The following is a 14,534-nucleotide window of genomic DNA, read 5'->3' as shown; positions in this document are numbered from 1 at the left end:
GCTAAGGTTGCCTAGCTAGTCTGGCTCTATTTCATCCCCAAGGCCCAAGCCCAAGAAGTAGACCATGAAAGTGTTGGTCTACTTTCAACCCCTCAACTGGGTCCAGGAGTCAGGGAACATAAATCTGGCATGGCCAAGTGGAGAGAAAGATGATCTTCATTCTCCATTTGCATTCATGTTAGCATTTGGATATAGATACAATTTTACAACTACTTGACCTATATGGAGAAAAATATTTACTAATGATAACTACGTACCTTCAGATTAAGGGGGTGTTTGATAAAACCAACCATGATGGCAACCCCCCCCCCCCCCCAAAATGATCAAGACATCTAAGTAGAAATATAAAATTATTTTGGGCAGCATTTTATCTTGAAGCCAAAAGAAGACATTAAATCAAATAGAATAATAGAAGAGGACGATAGGCCAAAACCCAGAAACATTTAATCATGCATAGACTCAACCAAACCCATAGGGCATATGCAATTCTTTGTTGAACCTCTATTCTAACTTCGCCTGATTGTGACTAGAAAAGTTGGTATGTACAACTATAAGCTCTATGAGGCTTGGGAAGTTGAAGTTCTTTTTAGGTTCAGTATCCATTCTCCACGGCCTAATTGTAGAAGCAGAGCCCGTGCCCAATAACTACTTGAGTCTTAAGTTAGATCCAAAACAAACCCATTATTGCCAAGTTTAATATTCACCACTCAAAAAGTATATACTTGTTCTAAATATCGATACTCCTTTTAGTGGTTTTTTCTTTATTTTTTTCACCAATTGGTTTAGGGGAGCCAGTTTAGGTCTTCGTCACATCCTAAACCGGTCAGAGCACCGATACACCCACTATAGGGGCATATCGGTGGGGTGCTGGAATAATACATATCTGTCGTTATGGGCGAATATGTGTCAATACTTTGATCCTTGACTCCAAGTAATAGGACATAGGAGTGCAACTTTGTGTGGTAAAATCAAATACTTGATGTCCTAATTGCGAAGTCTATACTAATTTTCTCGTTGACTAAAAGTAATTAATCATACAAAGATGAAGAACACCTCCTCTTTTGTCTCTTAAGTAAAGCCATCATTGGACTCCAAAAGTTTGATACCCAATTAGACTCCAAAAGTAAATCAAATACTTGATGTCCTTATTAGTGCTTATTAAGATCTTAACTCATAAGTTATCTAATAATATTATTAAAACTATCAATTAATATTTTTATATTTAAATTTCTTATTTTTATTAGCGTTTATTAAGTTAGATTTTTAAGTGGAATTGAAACACATTTTTAATATTTAATAGTTTTGCTAATATTTATTTTTAGTGAAAATTTAGTGGATTTTTAAATTAATAATTTTTTGATTGTTAACCTCAACCTATATATATTATTTGATTTATATCATGGTTTTAAGAACTAGACTGGACTGGAAAAATCGGGAACTGGTCAGGTGGGTGATTCCTTTTTACCCTAGAACTGATTGAACCATCCAACTATTTTGGTTGTTTTCACTTTTTTAAAATTTTTATATTTTTTGTCAGAACAGGTCATTCATTCGGTTCAATTGGTTGAATCATTCAACCTAAGAACTGGACCTCTAATTGGCTCGTTGTTCGGTTCAGTTTTAAAAACCTTGATTTATATTATTACTATTCTCTCTCTCTCTCCTCTCTCTTTCTTAAATGTAATAATAACATGTATTAAAATAAGAGGCCTTCAAAAACCCAAAGATCTCTTTCTAATAGTGTGCAACTTTATTAATTTACTAGTAGTGACTCGTGCGATGCACAAGAACATCTAAAAGATTTAATAATTTTATTAACTATTAATTAATATTAAATTAATTATCAAAATTTGTTTTAATTAACTAAAAGTATTCAAAGTTATTGTTAATATCTAAAATTTTAATAATTGTATTTTCATTTAATGTTGATTTAGAGAAAATAATTATTGTTAATTTAATATGAACAAATATTTTTTAATAAGTTTAGTTTTATTAATAATTTATAGTAATTGTTATTATTTTTAATATTTTTAAATGAAATTTTGATTAACTTTAAATAAATAAAAATAATTACAAAAGCTAACATTTTTATTAATTTCACTAATAATTAACAATTATATAGGAATGACAACGGGGTGGGTTCAGGGCGGGGCACCCCATCCATGTCTTTGCCCCATAGACAAGACACTCTACCCGTCCCTAGTCTCAAGCGGGTTCAAGGCAAGGCAAACACTCCTTAATGTCGAGTGAATTCAAGGGCTAGGCCAAGCCTTGGGCCAGGTTAGGTCGCGGACCGGGCCAAGCTTTGAGAGGTCCATTTAAAAAAAATGAAAAGGATGTTTAAATTTTTATTTCATATGATTTTTTATGTATACAATTGTTTATATATATAATTAGACCTATTCATGGGCTAGGTAGCATGATGGCTCGGCCCGGCCTGACCTGTTATTTTTTAGGCTTGGGCAAAATTTCAAGCTTGTGGGCTCGAGCTTGGGCTTTCTCAAATAATCTCGGCCCAATACTATTATATATATGTTTCTTAAATTATTAATAAATACCAATTTACTATTAAGAAATATAAATAGTTTATTAATTTATTAAATTTTTACTAAAATAATATTATTAGTTTATAAAAATATACTAAAATAAGACATTTTGTGTACAAATTGGGCATCCGACTCGGGCTTGAGCTTTGGGCTTTGTATAAGGGTTGGGCTCGGGCTTAAGATCTTGGCCAATGGTCAAGCCGGGCTCGAGCTCGGGCTTGCACATGTTTGGTTGATAAAGAAGCCCATGTTAATTATAAAACTATGATTTTTTACAAATTAAAATTTTAATTTAATTACTGTATAGTATAGAAAATAAAAAAAAACATTTCTATATATAATATAAAATTTGTTATTTAAATATTATATAACAATATTTACCATATATGTATATAGCTTCCAAGTTGAGCTTATCAAGGGTTGTTTAACTTGGGCCCTATCTGCTAAACTCATCATTGGACTCCGAAAGTTTGATACCTAATTAGACTTCAGATCTGATTATCCCTGATTATGTGTGAGCATGGTGCATATATTAGCTAAACCTAACTCAAAAGAAAATAGTTTCTTGAACTTGCAAATTTATAGATCTAATTGGGTTTGGTTAAGTTATAAACGATTTGTTATTTTTTATTATTAATTATTAAAATATTGTTATTATTAAATTACCGTATTTATTTAAAATATAGTAATTTCTTGAAATTATCATATTTTCAGAAAAATGCTAATTTCTTGGCTAAAACTAATTAAATATAATTTTCTGGTAATTAAATATAAATTTTTGGTAATTAAATGTAATTTTCTACTATTTATAGCTTAAATTATAATTATTGTTAATTATAGTTTAAAAATAATTATTGTTAATTATATTAATATTAATAATTAAAATACAATATTTTTTCATTATTATTCAGTATTTTTTGCATTAAAATACATTTTTGGTTGTTTTTACTTTTTCAAAATTTTATTTCTTTTTTGTTAGAATGGGTTGTCCGTTTGGTTCAAACGGTTAGACAATTCGACCCAAGAACTAGTTCGTTGTTTAGTTCAGGTTTAAATACTTTGATTTATATTATTACTATTCTCTCTCTCTCTCTCTCTCTCTTAAACGTAATAATAACATGCATTAAAATAAGAGGCTTTGGAAAACCCAAAGGTTTCTCTTTTATAGTGTGTAGCTTTATTAATCTAATCAAAATAAGCAATGATTAATGTTTTATATTTTTAAAACAAAAGAAAATAAGAAAAATGAAAAGAAAAAGATAAATAGCTTCTCTTAAAGGAGAGACAAGTTGACATGGACCGTCCAATTTTAATATATATATATATATATAATCAAGATAATCAATGATTATTGCTTTATATTTTGAAAAAGAAAAGAAAATAAAAAATACAAAAAATGGAGAAAATAGATAAATAGCTTCTCTCAAAGGAGAGACATGCTGACATGGACCGTCCAAATTTTATTATATACTAGCAGGGACCCGTGCAATGCACGGGATTTGTTAAGCAAAAGCAAAATAATAGAAACACGTAATAGTATACAATTATTTTTATTCTTTTTACTTTTTAAATAATTAATAATTAATTATATTTTCAATATAATTAAAAAGTATAATTAATAGTATTTTATATTAATAAGGGTATTTACTGAAAAAAATTAAGAGTATAATTAATAGTATTTTATTAATAAAAATACCAAAATTTATTAAAAAATACCTAGGGTAGATATTATTGAAAATATTGAAAATTAGTTGTATTTTTTATTAACTATGGTATTTATTTAGTTATTTAATTTATTTTTACTGAAAGTAAATGCAAATTAATCTTGTAGTGACTAATATGCAAAAATAAATGTTGAAAATATTGGCAATTATTGAAAAATACTTATATGAAAAAATTACTGAATAATAATGAAAACGCACAAAAAATTAATTAAAAATCCAAAAATTCTGAAAAGCCTAAAGCTTAATTAAAATACTAAAATTAATGTAAAAATTAAATTAATTGTATTTTATAGCAAAAAATACTGAATAATAATGAAAAACGTATTTTAATTATTAATAGTAACATAAGTAACGATAATTATTTTTAAACTATAATTAACAGTAATTATAATTTAAGCTATAAATTGTAGAAAATTACATTTAATTACCAAGAAATTAGTAGTTTTTTTGTTTTAATAGCTAACTATATTTTAATTACATTTAATTATTTTTAAACTATATTTTAAGTAAATACAATAATTTAATAGCCAATAATATTTTAATAATTAATAATAAAAAGTAACAAATCGTTTATAACTTAACCTAACCTGATTAGATCTATAAATTTGCAAGCTCAAGCAATTATTTTCTTTTGAGTTACGTCTAGTTGGGATATGCACCATGCCCCTACATTATCAAGGATAATTAGATTCGAAGTCTAATTGAGTATCCAAACTTTTGGAGTCCAAAGATGGCTTTAGTGGATAGGATTTAAGCTAAAAAACCCTTAATAAGCTCAACTTGGAAGTTATATGCATATATGGTAAATATTATTATATAATATTTAAATAACAAATTTTATATTAATATATACAGAAATGTTATATAATTTTTTATACTAGACTAGAATTAAATAAAAATTTTAATTTATAAAAAAATATAATTTTATAATTAGCACGGGCCTCTTTATCAACAGAAAATGTGCAAACCCGAGCCCGACCATCGGGCCTAAATCTTGAGCCCAAGCCTAGCCCTTATATAAAGCCTGAAGCTTGAGCCTGAGCCCGAAGCCCGATCTATACACAAAATGTCTTATTTTTAGTATACTTTTATAAACTAATATTATATTAATTTAGTAATAATTTAAAAATTTTGTAAACTAATTTATATTTCCTAATAGTAAATTGATATTTATAATATATAACATATGTACTTTTTTATATATGTAATAGTATCGGACTGGGCTCGGGCTTATTTGAGAAGCCTGAGCTCGAGCCCATGGGCAAGCCGTCAGGCTACCCAACCCATGAATAGGTTTAATTGTATATATAAACAATTATATACATGAAAAATCATATGAAATAAAAATTTAAACATCTTTTTCAATTTGTTTTTTTTTTTTTTTCATAAATGGACCTCTCATAGCTTGGCCTAGTCCGCGACCTGCCCTGGCTCAAGGCTCGACCCATGGATCAGCCCGGCCCACGGCACGACACAAGCTCGTGCCAGACTAACCTCCCAAATTATCCTAGAGTAGGGAGGCACGGCCCAGGATGTCCTGTGGGCTAGCACGACACATCCCACGCTTTGTGTGGGCCGCATGTGGGTCATTTCGTGTTGGCCTAGCACGACCCGATTTACACCTCTACTTGAACTTGCTCAATACTAGAGACAAGGCGGGGAAATTCAAGGATTTCCCATCCTTGAAGAGGAGTGGGGTGCCTTGCCCCTGAACTTGCCCGACATTGAGGAGTGCTTGCCTTGCCTTGAACCCACCTGACATTGGGGATGGGGTGGGGATGGGGTAGAGTGTCTTGACTCTAAGGCAAGGATTGGGATGGGGTGCCCCATGGTGAACCCACTCCGTTGTCATTCCTATATAATTGTTAATTATTAGTGAAATTATTAAAAATGTTAACTTTTGTAATTATTTTTATTTATTTAAAGTTAATCAAAATTTCATTTAAAAATAATAACAATTATTAAAATTACTATAAATTATTAATAAAACTAAATTTATTAAAAAATACGTGTTCATATTAAATTTACAATAAATGAAAAATACAACTATTAAAATTTTAGATATTAAAATAACTTTGGATGCTTTTAGTTAGTTAACAACAAATTTTGATTATTATTTTAATATTAATTAATAGTAAATAAAATTATTAAATCTTTTGGATGCAGCTAGTAACTAAATAAATACCATAGTTAATAAAAAAATGCAGCTAATTTTCAATATTTTTCAATAATTTCTGGCTTGGATATTTTTTTTAATAATTTTGGTGTTTTTTAATAATAAAGTACTATTATTTGTACCTTTTAATTATTTTCAGTAAATATCCTTATTAATATAAAATATTTTTTAATTATTTTTAGTATTTTAATTGTTAATGAAACATGTTTTACATTTTAAAATTTCATTAATTTTTATCATTTTTAATTAGTTCATTATGCACAATAAAGGTCCCAACTCATAAAAATTATTAATTAAAAATGCATTAATACAAAGTTATCTAATAATATTATTAAAACTATCAATTAATATTTTTTGTAATTAATGTTGGTATTTTTTCATTATTATTCAGTAATTTTTACAATAAAATACTTTTAATAAAATGAGTTCTGCATTTTAAATTTTCATTAATTTTTATCATTTTTAATGAGTTTATTATGCACAATAAAGGTTTCAACTCATATAAAACTATCAATTAATATTTTTATATTTAATTTTTTTGTTTCTATTAGTGTTTATTAAGTTTGATTTTTAAGTAGAATTGAAACATATTTTTAATATTTACTAAGTTTTGTTAATATTTATTTTTAGTGAAAGTTTAGTAGATTTTTAAATTAATAAATTTTTGATTGTTTAACCTAAACCTATTTATATTATTACTATTATCTCTTTTAAATGTAATAATAACATACATTAAAATAAGAGACCTTGAAAAACCCAAAAGTTTTTTTCTTAAATGTCTTTTTTAAATATAATAATAACATGAATTAAAATAAAAGGCCTTAGAAAATTAAAAAATCTCTCTAATAACGTGCAACTTTATTGATTACTATTTTATATTTTTAAAATAAAAGAAAATAAGAAAAACTAAATAACAAATAACTTCTTCAAGAAGTAAAGACATGCTGAACAAACCGAAAAATTGAAAGACGGTGCTATACTTTTGTTCTCTAGTGCTCTCTTCTCACGAACAAAAGATGCCACGTACACAAATAGCTGTTTCATGTGTGTCTTACAAACCATCTTACACCACAAATCTGCAATATTATGTACGGGACAGTTGCGGGACCCACTTGAAATGACACAGTGGCGTAAAATTGTGGTGTAAGATGATTCGTAAAGCATACAAGGAAAAATGTAGTACGTGTGTTTAGCATTGCTTTCTTCCGAAATCCTCCCATCTTCCCTCTGAAGAATCCAATTCTTTTCTCCCAGTCCCAGTCCCAGTCCCAGTCCCCGAGATTCTTGAACCAGCTCCAGAGTCCAGCCTCCACATCTACAGCGGATCGACAATCACTGCTAGCACTGGGTACTCTAACTTCTATTTATTTTCTCTCTTATTATTAGTGGTCTTATTATTTTGGTCTCTGGAAACCCTTGATTTTCTTCATTTTCAATTTCAAGCTCTGGTTGTGGTATTTCGACGTTGATTTGATTTCTTGATGCCTCACAGAGATGGATGATAGCTGTGCGGTCTGTGCCGAACAGCTCGAATGGGTGGCCTATGGACCTTGTGGCCTCCGAGAGGTCTGTTCGACTTGCGTCGCTCGCCTACGGTTCATCTGCGACGATCGTCGTTGCTGTCTTTGCAAGACGGAGTCCAAAATTGTCTTCGTCACCAAGGTTACGGGGTTTGACCTTTACTGTTTTCATGTCTGCAAGTGTTCATGTGAAGATATTAGTGTACTTATTGGTATATCTTTTGTGTTTTGTGGCCTCATGCAAGTTGCGAGGATTATTATTGTTTATATAGTTGTTTCTTTTTACATTTGAATTTTAGGCTCCTGGTGTCTTTTGGATTCAACCGGTAATTGTTGGTTTTACGTTAGATCCATTTCTTGGTTTCTTGGAATACTACCACGTCGTTTGAATTGGTGATTTTAGTGGGGATAAGTGGATCTTTGTTTTTTGTATGTACTAGTATCAGTGCTGTCAACATTGTTGTTTAGAATTTGTAGCTTTTTATCTGTTGTCGTTGTTGTTTAGAATGTGTGGCTTGTTGTCTGTTTTTCAGGCTTTAGGAGACTATACAAGGATAATAAACGATTTTTCAGTCTTCTCATCTGATTCAACAGAGGGTCAAGTCAGATCATTCTGGTACCATGAGGACACACAAGCCTACTTTGACGATATAGACCACTACAAGATGATCAAAGCAATGTGTAGGCTTTCATGCAGTGTATGTGACAAGATGGAGGATCGAGGGAACAATGGCTCGAAGAGAAGGGGGAAGTTCAAGAGCATTGAGCAATTGAAGGGCCATTTATACCACCGGCATAGATTATTCATGTGCAGTTTGTGTTTGGAAGGAAGGAAGGTAAGATCGCTTTACTTGAGAAACCCACAATGGCTGTTGACTTGTTTGTATTTCTTGTCTTAAATCTCTATCGGGAAGGTTCATTTTAGATGCAAGAGCAATGAGTGCTTTATGTTGCTCCATATGTATTCCTTTTTTCTTTCTCTGGTTTCCTTTTTTCGCATCACATGTAAAAGGAAACCCACCGTAACTGGATGCAGATGTTCCAGATTAATGGATAAAGTTTCCTGTCAATCAAACATCATTGCACAGAAAATAAGGTGGTAGTGTTGCAAACATGTCTTGTTGGGATAATTATAAACCCCCATACAAAAAAAAAAAACCACATGCGCACGCAGAAAGCATTTCTTTTCCTAGCCAAATGGAGCTTTTTTATTTGTCAGCTGTGAAATACAAGGAAACATGTAGCAGTGGAACATGAATGCTAAGGTTTTCGTGCATTTTATATGCTTAGGAGTGTATAGTCAGCTGAATAGAGTGCATTGATTTTGTTTTTTGGAGAACTGTATGTGAATGCTTAATAACTGAAACTTGGCAGCTTGTTAACTAGTCTTTGGACCATGACCTGTAGTACAACTTAGGTAATGGTTGAAAATTGTTCAATGTGATTAAATGTGATGGGACTATTACTGGATGAACTATACATTTATAACAGATTCTTCCTTTTATTCCATTATTCTTTGGAGGGCTCCAATAGAAAAGTTTGGTTTGGTAGAGTGGCATTAAGGTTTCTTGTTCTAAAGGCCAAGGTGGGCAGTCCACTCCTATAAATAATGGATAAAGCTTTGTTTAAGCAAAATGTTGGATCTGGTATCTATCAGAAAAAAAAAAAAAGGTTTGATCTGGCTCATTTTGTTAAGGAGTCAGAAATTTCTATTTTATGTTGGTTTATAAAGCTATATTTTATCTCATTACTGATGGCAGTTTGGATTTGAAGAAATTTGGTGGGAGATTTTTTATTTTTATTTTTTATTTTGGTCACATCCAATACTTACTACTAGTGTTTGGAGAGGATTCTCAAAAATTTCTTGGATTTAAACAATTTGGCATCATTTAAAGTTATAAAAGGTGATTGGTATTGGAATGGCTGCTGAGATAGTGGGCCAATCACAATCTTACTTGTGCTGGAATTTGCTATATAATACCATATTTTAACCAAAGTAGTTAGGTCACCATCCCTTTGTGTGGGGATTGTTGGGCATTATCATTGCCTCATTGGAAGATTGGCATTTCTCCCCTCCTAGATCCCCTAGCAGAATAGGCATTAAGCATCATCACTAAATCTTGTCTTGAAGGCTAAGAGGGCACTGATTGCAAGTCCAAAAGGAATTCTGCAACTCTTGAGGTAGGAATGTTCAATTCCAAACAGAGTGGGAAAAAATCCTAAATTCATAGTTTTCAAGGCACCAAGCCAAGGGCCACAAGGCTAGGTGACAGGGGGAGCATTGTCACCTAGGCACCCACCTAGATGTTGCCTGAGTGATATTTTTTTACCCCTAAATCCCAGGGCAATCCCCTATGTTCCATAGCAACGAGGTTCAGAAATGATCTTTTACTAATTAAGAATGTTTTGAGAATAGAGTAGGGGAGCGAACCCCATTAGAATTTAGAAATACAAATCTAACATTCCAACTATCACAACCCTCAAAAGAGAAGGCATTCTCCATATGCTCGAGTAGGGCACCACTTCCCTTCTACATCTTTATCCCCTATGAAATGTAAGTCCATTACAGACACATAAGTTAAAAGTTATTTCTAAGCAAAATACAAAAATGAATGCTCTTTATCCACTCACTTCATCATGAAATCTACTATGGTGTTCAACTGCAGCCCGTTAGAGGTTTTAGTGGAACTCATGTACTGTTGGAACTTATTAAACTACTTTTTTTTTATTACACCGGACTTTGTAAAAATTCCATAGATCCCTCTTGGGGGATAGCTGGTTTGGTAGTAGACAAAATTGTAAGACATTGTTTTACTCCCATCCCCTCCCAAAAAAAAAGGAAAAAAAAACTTGTTTTTATGTCTTGGGTACTGCCTCTGCTAGTCTTCATCTTTTGAGGGTAGATAACAAACTGTAACCACAGACCTAGGGTCTTGAAATACCAATTTTGGTGTTATAGGAAATGCAATATCATAGTGTTAAACAAGGGTAAGGGAATATCTTCTTTGATCTATTGGTAACCAAATTGGTCATCTCATTAACCAAGAAAAAAGAGAACAAATTGGTTATCTTCCTGAAGTATACACCAAATCTCTGTTTGTAGTCCTGGACTTCCATTTATGGACATTTGAAAATCTTATTTATATATCTACATTTTAGATTCTCTATTTTGCTTATTTCCCAGTCAGAACTGGAGTTTCTGTTTTCTTCTCTAATCGGGACTTAGGGCCACTACATTGAAATATTTAACCATTTTTTCATTTTGGAAGCATGTTTTCTCTTTTCCTTTTTTTTGGGTTTAATTTATGTATGTGATGGTCTCACCAATATTACTTGGGATTTTGCATCAGATATTTAGTTGTGAACAAAAGCTATATACAAGAGCACAGTTAAATTGACATATAAACACAGGCAACTCAGAGGTTGATGGTAGTGAGAGTGAAAGAGGTGCCTTCATGGGGCATCCAAGGTGTGGATTCTGTAGATCTCCATTTTATGGAGATAATGAGCTCTACCCACACATGTCTACTGAACATTACACCTGTCACATATGCCAACGGTAACCTCAGCTTTCTGTTAGTGTGAAGTAAAGTTTGGCGGTTTTGCAATTCAAAGTAGCTTAAGCTTGTATTGAACCATTTTATTCTGTTAAATGCAGGCAGTATCCGGGACAATATGAATACTACAAAGATTATGATGATTTGGAGGCATGATATTATAAATTGTATCACGTTATGATTTCTATCTTTCTCAGGATTTTGTTGATTTCAATTGTCTCTTTTGCAGATTCATTTCCGCCGAGAGCATTTCCTATGTGAAGATGGAGCCTGCCTTGCTAAAAAATTTGTTGTTTTCCCATCTGAATCTGAATTGAAGGTATTGGTTTTGATGAACCTGAGTATAGTAAATAAGTTCTTTATTATGACATCTTTATAATGCAAACCATGGATATCTTGAATGTCATATGGATCTTACTTCTAGATAGGTCATATGTTACTCCCCTCAACATATCCTAGTATTTCTGATCATTCTTTGTGTTGCTATAGAGGCACGAAGCTATTGAACATGGGGGACACATGTCTCGTTCTCAACGGAATGCTGCGCTTAGGGTACGTGAAAAATCCTTCTGATTTATGCCTGTGGTAAGGTGTTCTAATTCTGTGACACATCTTTCATTATTTGGTAGGGATGGTAGGAAATAGTGAGTATCCTTTAGGCATTTTTTACTGTGTTCATCTCACATGGTCGTCACATTTTGTTTGTTGATGTTATTATGATTGTAAAACCTTGTAGTTTTTCTTTTTGTGTACCCAGATACCAACTAGCTTTCGACATCGCCGAAATAGTGAACAAGATTATCGTCGTGGAAGGGGACAAGGACGAGGATGTGGACAGGGATTTCATCCTGATTCTTCAGATGATCAACTCTCACGGGCTATTCAAAGCAATTTTGAAATTGTAAATGCAGATAGCTAAGTCCATGGCCTATCTTCTGGCGGACAAGATATCTGTGATCACAGAGAGACGAGTGAAATGGATACTGTCACTGAACCCTTTGAATCATTAGCTTCCACAGTGTCTGAGCCATCTTCAAGATACTTGCAGGCATTAAGCCAAGGCTCTAGGAAAGCAGCTCTGGAAGAATCCTCCTTTCCTCCACTTTCCATGGCACCAGGAAGCAGTCAGCAGAAACTCAAACATGATTCTGAAGGATTGGCTAATACTGCCACAATGGCTGCACGCCTTTGTCACTGCCGTAATGGAGCTGGCTGTTCTCAATTCACCCCAGCCTAGGTCAGCAATAAGTCGTGGATCTGCACCATCATCATCTAGCAGTTCTACCCAGTCTGGATCTATAACAAATTTTGTTCATGCATCATCATCATCAAGTCCTTCAAGCTCTACCCAGAGTAAGCAGGTGATAGCTAATGGGACGGTAGCGCCCAGTTATGCAAGTTTCACTCAGGCTAGGCCTGCAACAGCTCATGGACTTTTATCAAGTAGTTCTCCTAGTTCTTCATGGAAATCAAGTAGCATTTCTAGGGTCAACCATTCTGCTTCAGCTCCTAATCTTGTAGAGACAGCATCTTTGGACTCCACTATTTCTGATTTTCCTCCTGTTTCTGCAACACAAAATTCAAAGTTTACCTCCAATGACCAATCTTTGCTTAATGCAGAAGATGTTCACAATGCCAACAAGACTTTGGTTGAAAGGATCCGTGCTACTTTAGAATTCAATGATAGTAAATATGCTGCTTTCAAAGAGATATCTGCAGAGTATCGTCAAGGTATAATTAACACAGCTGAATATCTCTGTTACACCCAGCAGTTTGGCTTGTCACATCTTGTTCCTGAGCTAGCTGGGCTCTGTCCTGATGCCCGGAAGCAGAGAGAGTTAGTTGAGACCTACAATGCCAATTCATTGGGCAGTATACGAGAAAATGGTTGGGGCAAAAGCAAATCAAGCAATATTCGTTTAAAAGATGGTAACGGAACCAATAAGCATAAGGGGAAGTCCATAGATGATGCTGACAGTAGCTCAAAGGATAACTTGGCAGATAGCATTATAAGCACTGTAAGGAAGCTTCAGTTAAATAATAAGCCTTCAGACGAGTTAGAGGTATTATCAGAGGATGGATACCGTGCTTCCAGGGGAAGATCAGTGGCGTCAGTGCTTGATATTCAGGCAGGATATAGTTCTACCAATTTGCAACTTGCTGAGCCAATAAACCAGAATGATTCCAAGTCAGCTACTGGTGGTTTCAACCAGAACTTGAGTGATAGTGGAGGCAGCAAGCAACGGAAGAAAACTTCAAATTTCCATAGGGGTCCGTCTTGGTGATGGCTCTGTAGCATCACTTTTGGACCTTAAAAATTCTGATAGTAAACCTGAACAAGAGGAAGAAACAACAGAAAATAGCAAGAGCTTGCCAGTTCGTGGTGTATGGAGGAATGGTGGAGGTCAGAAACTGGTGACAATGACTCGGAGAGACCGAGGAAGGTGACAAGTGGGTTTTTTCTTCTTTTGATTGGTGGCTGGGATTGATGTTCATATATACATTTTTTTGTTTTACTTTTTTTCCTCACAACTCATGTTTAGTTTTGAGTGCAGTTTTCATGCAATCCAGTTTACGAGGTTCGCAGCAAGCTACAACTTGAAGGGTATAGAACTATAGATCACATGAAATAAAGAGGAGACAAAATGTAAATGTAGAGGGGGGTTTTAGGATTTCCCTTCAGGAGTCCAATACTTTTTTTTTTTTTTTTTTATGTTTTGGTATTTGTACTTCGATATGAACGGGGCAATGTTATATACTGTTAATACTTGAGAAGAGTTGATGTTTAATTTGAAATTATCAACTGCCCAATGTGATATACTGTTAATACTTGATCAGAGTTTGATATGAAGTAGGCAATGTTATATACTGCATTCCTGGATGTTCGAAAATAAAATGAGAACTGAGAACATTTTCGGTTTGATGTGGAAAATTGAAGAAAAAATGATACTTCTTTTGGAAACCAAAAAAGCTTGGGCTCATTTTCGGTTTCAAGAAATTAGTAATATTTT

The 14,534-nt window shown here is 33.0% G+C and overlaps 1 pseudogene across 1 annotated transcript; it reads left to right on the top strand.

Annotated features, from left to right (window-relative positions):
* Positions 1-7,693: 7,693 nt before the first annotated feature.
* LOC148861128 (uncharacterized) lies at positions 7,694-14,319 on the top strand (annotated as a pseudogene). The gene is made up of 9 exons (XR_016112887.1): positions 7,694-7,794; positions 7,939-8,108; positions 8,500-8,802; positions 11,317-11,525; positions 11,625-11,673; positions 11,753-11,842; positions 12,013-12,075; positions 12,281-13,967; positions 14,079-14,319. The product of XR_016112887.1 is annotated as an uncharacterized LOC148861128 (transcript).
* Positions 14,320-14,534: the final 215 nt, after the last annotated feature.

The sequence above is a fragment of the Nelumbo lutea genome, chromosome 4 (assembly GCF_056320005.1).
Source record: "Nelumbo lutea isolate HS-2025 chromosome 4, American lotus-T2T, whole genome shotgun sequence".
Lineage (NCBI taxonomy): Eukaryota > Viridiplantae > Streptophyta > Magnoliopsida > Proteales > Nelumbonaceae > Nelumbo > Nelumbo lutea.
This window is presented reverse-complemented; position numbering and strand designations above follow the sequence as displayed.